We start from the raw sequence: 12,607 nt of genomic DNA on the forward strand, positions 1-12,607 counted from the left end.
TATAGTGGTGCTGTATGCGAATGAATAAATGAGAAACATTGTACAGTAAAAGTTCATTAGACTGTTGAGGTCAGAACAAGGAAGATTATCAAGTTTATGGGCATTCCGCTTTCTCCATAGTAAGAAAGATACATCACTACGTACAAACAACATGAGCTAAGTGGGTATTGGGAATATATTTGACCCACAATATGTTTAAGTGAAACAGTAATACAGTGAGTTATTATATTGATAACTATCAAAGGTATCAAGTAAGAAAAGCAATTTAGAAACTATGAGTCAAACTGTATGCCTTTGATAATATATGAATTTAGTTGCCACTGCAGAGTTAACCATTTCAACTCAGATTTCCCATCTGGAAAAAAATTGAACTTTGAAATATAAATCAGAGATGATTATTCATATTTATGAAAGATTTTTTTCACTTTATAAAGTGAATGGTTCCTTTATTTGGGTTTTTAACAGTTATGTAATTTGGGGAAAGGTAGGAAGAGGCAGAAGAAAAGCTTAAAAACTATAGCAATTAGAAATGCTTTTCCCCAGGTATACATACCGCCCCCCCTCCTGGCAGAGAGGTGGAGAACTACTGGGACAGAAACAGATGTTTTTCTTTATCACAGTGGAAATCTAGAGGTAGGGATAGGAAATGACTTTGACATAAAAATGAAAAGCACCAAGAAAATATTTAAAAAACTGTTCTTCTCCTACTGAGGAACGGCTTTTTGAATGTTGTTTGTATATAGGTAATATTGGGCTGGGCAGCTGGGTGGCCCAGGAGATAGAGTGCCAGACCTGGAGTTAGGAAGACCTGAGTTCAAATCTGCTCTCAGACACTTACTAGCAGTCGCGTGACCCTGGGCAAGTCATTTAACCCTGTTTGCCTCAGTTTCCTCATATGACAAAGGAACTGGAGAAGGAAATGGCAAACCACTGCAGTATCTTTGCCAAAAAAATCCCTGGTGAGGTCACAGAGTCAGACACGACTGAAATGAGAATGAACAATAATAATGTTGAGTGAAGTCATTCCACCTTTGTAGGGCTCTCTTTCCTCATCTGTAAAAGGAGGTGTTGGACTTGATAACCATGGGAGCTCTTCTAGCTCTAAATCCATGATGCAACGATCTTTGAAATTCTAATGAAGCTCGAGGGAAAACAGATTTATACACAACCATTCAGGAACACACATCTTAAGAGATAAATACATGCTGGTTTGTGTGGTCTTAATGTAACCTTTATGCTTAATTGTTTATTTTTGTTTAGACTCTGCCATAGCCTCCTAACTGGTCTTCTACTCAAATCTATCCTCTACTCTGCTGCAAAAATGATTTTCCTCAAGAGCAGGTTTGACTAAGTCACCCATTTACTCAACTAGTCACAGGAGCTCCCTATCCTCCATCGTCAAACAAAAATCCTTCTATTTAGCATTTAAAGCTCTTCCATCACTAGGACCCTTCCTATATTTCCAGTTTTTTTTTTAAATTCAATTTTATTTTCAGTTCCAAATGTTCTTCCCTCCCTAACCCACTTGAGAAGACAAGAAAAAGTCCACGTATATAATCATGCAAAACAAATCCCTGCTTTAGCTAAGTGTAAAAGAAGGATGGGAGTGGGAGGAACAGGAATGGGAAAGGAATCCATGCTCTTGGGTCCATCAGCTCTCCGTGCAGTGCAATCTTCACGTGTCCTTTGGAATGGCTTTCCTACAGGCTGGCTGTCCCTTGCTTGCCCGCTCCAGCTCCATACCTTTCCCTGGGCCATCTCCCATACTTGGAAAGCTCTCCTGTCTTTACCTCTGCCTGTGTAAGTTCCCTTAAGAGGAAGGCCTAGTTTTTCTTTGCATTCTTAGCACTTAGAACACGGTCCCTGACACACAGCAAACACTTAATAAAGGGCTGTCGAATGACTGCTTTTCATGTAAGAGGGTAGCTACTTTTAAACGTCCTCTTTTAAAATCTATTTCGTGATTTAAAGGGAAGAGAAAGATTAATGTAGCCTGATCACTAATGACAACAGGAGTCACTGGAACTGTTTACATGCTTGTTTATAACTTTTTTCAAACTTCTTTCGTATTAAACTTCCCAAGTCTGGTTTTAGCCCAGTGGTTGATTATTAAAAATTATACATCTGAAGCAGAGATTATTCAACAAGAAAGGCCCATGTTAACCAAACCGTAACGAACAAGTCGTCAAACAGGAGAAGGTTCACAAGAACTACATCACCCACAAAGTGCTTTCAAAACATGCTCCCATTGTAAATCCTAAACTAAAGTCTTTGCTATTAGAAGACTCCTGATACAGTCTTAGAAGAATATTAGAAGAACGATACATCAGGGTTCCTGGATAGAAAGCTCAAGGAAGGGGACCTTCAGCAGAGTTTTTATAAGTGATGTTCAACTCTCAAATCCTATGAAGTTAGTTTAAAAAAAAAAAAAAAGGTTCTTGATGCACAAAATAGGTGGCCAGCAATAGATGGAGACAGAAGGTACAATGAAGGAAGAAACTTGTTCAGTGCAAAGGGAAGAAATGGACTGAGTAATTTTAAGCAGAGTAATTTTTAAAAATTTTTTTCACTGTTAAGAGTGAAGAATCACAGATCATCAAGCTAGAAGGAAGCTTGAGACGGTTCAACTTCCTCATTTAGGCCCCAAAAAGATTAAGTTACTTGTCAAAAGTTACAAAGCCAATGGCAAACTAAGTAACAGTAGGGTGGTTCCATGGAAAAAGGCTTGGGCTTACAGTTAAGAAGATCTCATCTCTCAGTTCCTTAGCTCTGCCACTTACTAGCTAGTTATGCAATCTTAAGACAACTCAGCCTCTATAAGCCCAAATTTTCATCGCTACAAGTGGGGATAACAATGTACATGACCTGCCTCACAAAGCTTTTTCAAGGATCAAATGAGAAATCAGAAGAAAATAAGGAAAAAGCAAAGTACAATAAAAATGTAAGCTAAAATATGAAATTAGCACTTGCCTTGACTTAAAGAGTTAGACAATTCAGAACATAAGAAGAAAAACAGAAAAAAGATTATACATACATCAAGGGTATGAAGAAAATACAGAAGGAAATCAACAGGTTTTTCTTACAACTTTATAATAAAATTATTGATTCAGGAATAGAAAGTACAAATAATAAGTACAAAACCCCACTGCATTTATTATTCATTAATTTAAAACTAATTAACCTAGAAGGGCAAAACATATTAAATGGTTTCCCTTTTCAAGTTTGCCTCTACTATTAAACGTGTCTTCCTTCAAGGCTGCTTCACTTTTGTCTTTCTCCAGCATGTAGCCCAGTGTCTCGAACTTAGTAAAAGCTTCACAAATGCTTGTTGATTGGTTTTACTTCTGACTAGAACAAAGAGGACAATTTTATTTTGAAAAGTAGGCTAGCCTCCATAAACCAGCACAAATACATAAATGTCAGATTTGATTAAAGGGGAGGGGAGGCAAAGAAGAAATAAAACTATGCCTATTTGCTGCTGACAAGGTGGTCTGCTTAGATCATACTAGAGAATCAGCCAAAGAAACGGAATCAATAGTTTCTATAAAGTTGCAGGCTACAAAAGCAATACCATTTCTATGTAAAAAACAAAGTTCAAGAGGTAAGAAAAGTAAAACCTATTCAAAATAACTACAAAATGTATAAAATATTGGGAATCAATCTGCCAAAACACACTAAAAATTAGTATGCATTCAGTTGCAAAGTGTTCCTTAAAGAAATAACAATTTAAATAGCTGGAGTGCTATATTCAGTGCTTATGGCCAGACTGCCAATATAACAAAAACGACAACACCAACAAAGCTAACTTAAAAGTTGTACCAAGCAAACAATCAAAGGGGATACTTTACAGAATCCAATCAAATAAAATTTATTTGTAGGAAGAAAAGATCCAGAAAAAAAGGTTCTTAACCTGGGATTCATGGATAGATTTCAGGAGGTTGATAAAGTTGGATGGGAAAAAAAAAATCACATCTTTATTTCAATATAATTTATTTCCTTTGTAATTCTATGCATTTTATTTTACACATCTAAAAACACTTCTGAGAAAGGCTTCACCAGATTCTCAAAGGAGTTCATGCCATAAAAAGTTAAGAAATCCTTCAATTCTAGAATATCAAGGGAAATAACGAAAAGGTAAGAATGAAAGAAAATAGCATTTCCAGATCTCAAACTATCTTATACAACAGCAGACATCAAAACTATTTAATACTGGTTTTAAAATAGTGAAGTAGATCAATAGAACCAATTAGACAAGGTGGGATTGGAAATTATGGAATTCAATAGCCCAGTTCAAAAACATAAATTACTTAAGGAAAGAATTTTCTATTTGATGATAATACTGCTGGGAAAATGAGAAAGCAATTTAGCAGAAATTAGGCTCAGACCAACATCTTACACCATATTACATAATAAATTCAAAATGGATGTGACCCAAATATTAAAGAGCATACCATTAAAAAAAATTTAGAAGAGAAACAGATTATGTATCTTTCATAGCTAGGGGTAAGAAATACAATCTTAACTAAACGAGAGACAGAGGCAATTACAAAACATAAAGTAGATAATATTGATTACATACAACTGAAAAACTTCTATACAAACAAAAGTAATTCATTTATGATAAGAAAGGAAGCCATTCAGTGGGAAAAAATCTTTGTATTAAAGTTCTCAGATAAGGATTTGGTAAACAAGACACATAGGTAACTAACAGAAACACCTAAGAACTAAAGTTATTCTCTAACAGAAAAAGAGTAAAAAGGCTGCAAACAAACAGTTTTCAAAAGAATAACTGCAAATGATTAACAACCATATGAAAAGATGCTACAAATCACTAACAAGAAAAACAACTGAGGATTTACCTCACATTCAGGAAACTGGTAAAGATGAGAAAAGACAGAAATAGTCAATATTGGTGGGAAAGACTGGAAGGTTAATGGTGGGTAGAGGGAAGAGTCAAAGATCTTCCCCGCCCATTAGTTGGTTGTTGTTCTTTGTTCTCAAAGAGGACCAAAATGACATCACTATGATAAAGTCAAGTTTCAATGTATACAACTGTGTCTGATCAAACCAATATGACCTCAGAATGCTCTACCACAGGTTGGGCACAGGTAATCCATGTGAACATTTGGGGTAGATATTCTAAATTTGTGTATCCTATGTTTCCTTTGAGCTGTCTCAATTCTGCTTTGCTCATAGAACACAGCCCCTTCTCTGATGTGGGTACGCCATGCTGAGTGATCCTGTGCCAGTGTCTTCCATGTCACACAATCAATTCCAAAATTCTTGAGAGAGACCTTGAGAGTGTCCTAGTATCACCTCTTCTGACCATCAAGCGATCACCTGCTGCATGCGAGTTCTCTGTAAACTAGTCTTTTTGGCAAGCATACATTTTGTATTTGAACAACTTGGCCAGTCCATCGGTGTTGCGCTCTCTGAAGCATAGTTTGAATGCTTGGCAGTTTAGTTTGAGTCAGATCCTCAGTGTCTGGTACCTTATCCTGGTAAGTGATCTTCAGAATCTTCCTAAGACAGTTCAAATGGAAACTATTCAGTTTCCTGGCATGGCGCTGGTAGACTGTCCATATTTCACTGGCATACAACAATGAGGTCAGCACAACAGCTCTGCAGACCTTCAGTTTGGTAGTCAGTCTAATTCCTCTTCTCTCCCATACTTTTCTTAGGAGCCTCCCTACACTGAGCTAACTCTGGCAATATGTATGTCAACCTCATCATCAATGTGCACATCCCTGGAAAGTTCACTATCAAGGTAAGCGAACTTATCCACAGTATTCAAAACTTGTCCATTTGCTGTAACTGATGGTCCCACGCATTAATAGGCCTCAGACACCTTTTGTTAACTTCTAATACGGCCCAGAGTCACAATGGTTGTGTCCTCCAGCCCTGAAAAGAGTATTTGGGGCTTATTTTTTGGAAGAAGGTTTGTGTGCCAGATGAGATTCTGGGCAGCCATTTTAAGAAGCCCCCTTGCTTTGAAAACTCAGATGTTGTCACTTCTCTCTCTAGTAATGATGTACGTATTGTCTATGGTCAGATAGTTGGAAGTCCTGTCTGTTAGTCCTTCTGTTTATATTTTCTCTGAAGTTCAGGGTGCTGACTTTCCCCCCTAAACTAAGTGAATGATTTATAAGCTTGCATAAAGTAGATTGTTGATCACTCAAAAGCTGCTTTCCTTTTAGAAAATCAGATCTAAGAACCTGTACAGCAGGCCCTCCTGTGTATGTTGGGGTCCTTGCTGTTACAAAGATAGGCATAATAATGCTGAGAATTAGTACAACCATTCAGAAAAGCAATTTGGAACTGTGCAAACAAAATGGTTACAATATTCAGACCCTTTGTTCAAGAGATTCCACTACTAAGCATATACCTCAAGGAGGTCACTGACAAAAAAGCTCCATATCTGCTAAAATCTTATAACAGTACATTTTGTGGTAGCAAAGAATTGGAAGCAAAGTAGATGCTCATCAACTGGAGACTGCTAAATCAATTTGTGGCATATGTACTACTGTACTGAATATGATGAAAACAAAAAAAGAATGCAAAGACCTGCATGAACTGATGCAAAGTGAAGCACAGCTAGAGAAAACAACATATACAATTACTGTAACAGTGTAAATATAAAGAACCACCATCACAAAACAAATGAAAATGAATACTGCAGAATTACAAAGAATAAGTCTGGCCCCAAAGAAGAGGTATGAGAAGACAACCCCCAACCCCAACCCCCCCAACTACTTTGCAGAGATGAGAAGGTTCACTGAATATACTGTCAGGTTTTTGGTGGAGAGGGCATGTGTTTATCAGGTTTTGCTGCTTTTTTCTTTCCTTTCTCTTTTCTCCTTTAAAAAGTTATTGGTTATTTGGGAATGGCTGTCTAGGAAGGGATGCAGGGGGAAATTCTGAGATATAAAAACAAAAGATAGCAATAAAAAACTTATTTTTTAAAAAAATGTCGTATTTTGTGTTAGGAGTAATGTCCACTAAACAGGAATAATAAGCAATTTCAGGCAAACTATGACAGATGAAAAGGCAAGGAATGTGTAATACAAACCAATTTTTCTTCATGAAGGAATTAGTTCTTTATCTCATAATTCTATTTATAGGACATTGACTCAATAGAAAACACAAGTGATAATAGACAACTGCCTAAGACAACAGCTGTGAAGGTACTGGAAATATTCAATATGTAACTGAGTTCTCATGAATATCTGTAGATTAAGTTATTAATGAGTATTAAATAAAATCATGTTCCTTGTCTGAATTTTGCTTGTAAGGCTACATCCCCAAAGCACTTGTGAAAGGCTGCTTTATTTTGAAACTAATAAGGTAATTTTAAATGTGTTTACAGTCACTGATCTCAAGTTTTTTCTTTACCTTAATTATACTGAGTCAAACTATGAGGAAATTAGACTTATGTTTTTCAGGGAGTAGAAATTATAAGAGAAATTACATAAAATAAAGTATATATATTTTTAGAGCTCAGCCTTATCAAAATAGAGTAGACCTTACTAACTAGAGAAATTTATTTTTGACCTATTTCTCCAGAACAGGATTAAGTTTTGATTTGGTGCTTTTTTCCCTTGATTTTTTTGTCCTGTCTAGTGTTATTATCTTGCCTAAAACAATTATAACTAGTTCTGTAAGAAACTTTCATCTACATGTCATTATTATTTCGTATTTACAGAGTACTTTTCCCCCTGAGGTAACAGAAAGAGGATTGAAATGGAAACTGAGACCTAGGTTTTAGTCCCTAACTCAGTATAACTCTCTAGATGACCATGAGCAATTCACTTCCTGCTTCTGGTATGCTTCCGCTGCTCCTCTGTAAAATTCTCCAAGATGCTATGATTCCAAGACATACACATTTTCTGTATTTTTATTTAGAACAATTATATTTAAAACCAATTTTATAATTTTTCATTAACTTACAGATACTTTTAATCATCAGACAAGACCCATGACTCATAGCAGATGTTCATTTCTTAGAAAGGGGCACATTCATTATCAGCAAAAGTACTTTAAAGAACAGCTCTCTTCTAGAAAGCAAAGGGCATGTTTAAGTTCTTCAATACCTAAGTTCTTATCTGCCACCCTGTCAGTCAGACAAGAAACATATATCAATGTTTAGGCATCGGGCTAAAATCTGGGAATACAAAGAAGGCCACAACTAGGAACAAGTAAGAAGCAACAGAGTGAAGGCACTGGTATTAAGGACAATCAGGACAGACTTCTTGGAGAAGACAGTAATTTGGTTTGGACTTAAATGAAACCAGAGAAGCCAGGAGGCAAGAATGAGGTATGCGGCACAGCCAGTGCAGTCAAACGTGGAGTACTTGTGCAAGAAACAGTATTTTTGCCAGTGTCACTGGACTGCACAGTGTGGAGGTGAGTAAGATGTAAGAAGAATGGAAAGGCAGGAGAGGACCAGTCTATGAAAGGCTTTGAATGCCAAACAAAAGACATATTTATTTGATCCTGAAGGAAATAGGGGAGAACTGGAGAAGAACGAATGGGGGATAACATGGTCAGACCTGTGCTTTAGGAAGATCAATTTGACAGCTGAGTGTAGGGTAGAGTACAGTGGGAAGAGACTTGAGGGAGGGAGAATAACCAGTAGACTATTGTAATACTTCAGCCTTGGGGTGAGAAGCACTTGTACTAGGGAGATGGCAGTACCACACAAGAAAGGGGAGAATATATGAGAGATTAAACAAAGTGGATACAGGGGCAGGAGAGTGTGAGAATGAAGAGTTGATGACACTTAGGCTGGGAGCTGAGATAAGTGAGAATAGTAGTGCCCTCTACAGTAATAGGGAAGATAGAAAATGGGGGGAGGGCTTGGTGGGGAAAGATGATAAGTTCAGTTTTGGACATGTTGAGTTTAAAATGTCTATGGTACATACTGTTTTAAGATATCTAATTAGAATTTGGAGATGTGAGACTGGGGGTCAGGTGAGAGGTTAGGACTAGATCAGTAGATCTGAGATGAACAGGTAATTGAATCTGTGGAAGCTGATGAGAATGACAAGCAAAATAGCATAGAGGAGAAGAGGGCCCAAAACAGAGGCTTGGGAGACACCCATGGTTAAAGGGCATGACCTGGATAAAAATCCAGCAAAGGAGACTGAGGAGTAGTCAGACAAGTGGAGGAGAATCAAGACAGAGAAGTGTCATGGAAAGCTAGAGAGAATCAAGGGGAGCTCTGTGATTAATGTAGAGAGGTTGAAAAGAATAAGGACTGAAAAAAAATCATTAGCTTGATTAAAAATCACTGGTAACTGGAGACAGGAATTTCAGGTGAATGATGACGTATGAAGTCAGATTAATAACTTGTGTAATTATGCTATCCAAGAAAATTTTACCACACCTTTTATCCCCATTCTACAGAAAAAGAAACTTGGACACAAAGAAGTTTATATAACATTAAGCATGGCTAAATATTTTTCCATTATCTTGGGGACAGTCCCAAAACTAGCTGCCACTGGTTTTGGCTTATAAGATCTAAATCTAAGCAAGCAGCTGAATATACAAATACAGCCCCAAAAAATCATTCTTCTTCTTTACTGGCAACATCATTCAAGAGTTCTTCAAATGTTAAGCTGAAAATCTTGCATTTTATGCTACAGGTAATAGGGAACCACTGAAGCTTCTTAAGTAGGGCAGTGATATGACTTGGACCTGTGCCTTGGGAAGATTATTTTGGCAGCTGTGTGGAGAATGGATTGGAGAAAGGAAAGACTGTAAATAGAGAAACTAATTTGGAGGCCATTGCAACAGTCCCAGTAAAAGGTGACATAGGCTTTAAGTAGGGTAACAGCTATAAATGGAAGGAGATAGATGCAAGTGATGTTGTAGAGGCAAAATTGACAAGATTTGCCAAACGATTGGAGAAGGATGTGAGATAGCCTGGAAGAGACAAGGATGACTTCAATTTGAAAACTTGGGTTATTGGAAGTATGGTGGTACCCTCTGCAGAAACAAGGAAGCTTGGAGGAGTGGGTTTAGTGGAAAAGAAAATGAACTGCATTTTGTGCATATTAGTTTGGAGAAGTTGATTAAGATCCACTAGGAGGCAGTGGGTGATGAAGGATTGGAACTCAAAGAGAGATTAGAGATGTGTGTTGTATACAGACTTAAGAATCATCTGCATAGAAATAATAATTAAACCCATGGGAACAGATGAGATCACCAGAAAAGAGGGGGTAAAGAGAGAAAAGATGGCCCAGGACAGAGCCCAAGGGATGCTCATACATAACAGGCAAGAGATGGAAAATGATCCAGCAAAGGAGTGGTCAGATGATGGGTAGGAAAAAAACAGGGAGAGGAAATGACATAGGCCACTAAGGAGGGTAGCAGATATGATGTGCTTTACAGTGTGCAAAGTATTATTACACATATCTTATTTAATCTTCACAACCATCCTATAAGGTAGATATTACAGGCATTACTCTCCCCATTTTAAGTCAGTTTAGCTGACTTTCTCATAGTCACACAGCTAAGCAACTTTCCAAACTGGGATTTGAACCCAAGTCCAATGGTCTTTCACTACACTATTCTGCCTTCTCTTTATTAAACACTCAAAAGCATTTGACTCATAACTATAGTAAGCAAATGTGGCTGCTCAGAGAAATTCCAGGAGATCCTAAGGGATTCTCTGATAATTTCGAGAATTGTTAACAAGAGCTACCGTATCCTAAGATTGCCCATAAGTAATAGATCAAAATTAAACAGAGCTGGTACAGTAAGACTGAAATTAACATATGAGATGCAGTGTGGCAGAGTAAATGGAGGGCCAGGAAAACCCTGTGACCATGATTAAGTCAGTTTGAGACTCTTCAGGTCCATCTGTATATGTGGATCACAACTCCACAATGACATCCTCTTAATACAAAGGTAAATCATGCATTATGCACAGTGAAATCAATTATTTATATTCCTGATGCCAGGGCCTCAGTACCAGCAGGCTTGTACAAGCCTCCTAATTTCTATCTTGAGAGCAATAATTGCCCTCAGACTAATTACTCAGTGAATACTCTGTTTCTGAGAGCAGGAAAATGAGATGTTCCATGGAAGAGAAGGTTTCTCTCCATAACCCCAAATATTCACAGAATCAGAGCTGAAAGAACTTCAGCAACCATCTAGTGCAATACATGACCATACAGGAATTCCCTTTGCAACAACTCCAGCCATATGTAGATCTGTAGATATCTAAAGAGAAAATCCACTACCACTCCATCTTCTGGCTGCAGTTGCCTTATCTGTAAAATGAAGAGACTAAACTAAGTGACGACTAAAGTCCTTTCCTCCTTTCCAGCTCAAAAATCTATGATCCTATGAACTCTCAAGGCAGCCCAATTCATATCCGGATATTTCTGACTGTTAAGAAAGATTTTCCTTTCATGAAGACTAAATGCTTGATTCCATGTGAAATGCAACCTGGGCAATTACTTCTGCATGTCTACAACCTCTTCAGCAGACCACAGCTACTGAAGGCCCAGGAAAGAAAGTTCTTACCACCAAGATCCTGTACCTATCAAATGGTTCAATATCAGAAACAAATGATTTGATCAGTGGAAATGGCATTAAAGAAGATTCAATACCACCTGCATTGCTCCTGTATCCAAAGGATCCTGTTCTCCTAACAAGCAGCTGAAAATGGGTTGTCTCCCCATTAGAGTCAGTCATTGAGGCAGATAGGCAGTGTAGTGGATTGATAGCCTGGCTTGGAATCCAGCAGACTTGAGCTCAAATTGAACCTCAGACACTTAAAAGCTGTGTGATCCTAGGAAAGTCACTTCCCTGCTTGCTTCAGTTTCCCCACCGGTAAAATGGGGATAACAATAGCCCCTACCTCCAAAGATTATTGTGAGGATCAAATGTGGTATTTGCATTACTTAGCGTACTGCCTCTGACACACAGTGAGTGCTTATATAAAGATTAGCTACTATTATTTTTAGTTTCATTACAATGTGAGTTCCTTCAGCTCAGGAAATCTTATTTTCTATTTGTATCCCTCGTTCATGGCACAGAGCTTTTCACTGCTTTTTGATCATTCATTCATTCACTGATCGGAGTGCCATAACTTACTTTAGTAAGTTGTCACAAGTTTGCAAATCCATTCATTCATCCAAACCCTTCTCGAAGCACTTTAAATGAGTGGGTAACATCCTTTACTTTGCCGAGTCTCATGCTTCGTTCTCCCTAAGGCCTGGACGAAACTATTTTAGAGTGAGTTCTGATCAGCGGTTAAGGAAGGACTCCCCATGCCTTTAGGAAAAGCCAGCCTCGGGAGGGGCTTCCTTCCAGGTGAGGGGCACACGAGCAGGGGCGTACCCTTAGATAACCTCTCCCGACACGTAGTAGGTGCTACAACAATGTTTACGGAACGTCTGCGCAGGAGGGGCGGGGCTAGAGCTGCCGGGAGGCGCGGAAAGGGCTCCGGGACACATCGGATAAAGCTGCTGGGAGAGGCTTAAATCCCCAACGTCCCGCTCCGGCTCTGGGTTCGCGCCGGGCCGCTCGGCACCGGAGCCCACGCGGCCCCCTCCACCCCCGGAGCCCCACGCGGCCCCCTCCACCCCCGGAGCCC

General features: G+C 38.5%; 1 protein-coding gene across 3 annotated transcripts in view; it reads right to left on the bottom strand.

Moving 5' to 3' along the window:
• Positions 1 to 12,607, bottom strand: part of KIF24 (kinesin family member 24) — a 64,805-nt gene that overhangs the window by 51,885 nt on the left and 313 nt on the right. Inside the window, exon 1 of one of the 3 annotated variants that reach the window (XM_072606189.1) lies at positions 12,106 to 12,535. The exons of the other annotated variants lie outside the window; for them this stretch is intronic. The gene's annotated coding sequence lies outside the window, so the exon portion shown is untranslated. Of the gene's footprint in view, positions 1 to 12,105; positions 12,536 to 12,607 lie in introns of those variants that run through there. 3 annotated transcript variants of the gene reach the window in all.

The sequence above is a fragment of the Notamacropus eugenii genome, chromosome 1 (genome assembly GCF_028372415.1).
Source record: "Notamacropus eugenii isolate mMacEug1 chromosome 1, mMacEug1.pri_v2, whole genome shotgun sequence".
In the NCBI taxonomy this organism is placed as follows: Eukaryota; Metazoa; Chordata; class Mammalia; order Diprotodontia; family Macropodidae; genus Notamacropus; species Notamacropus eugenii.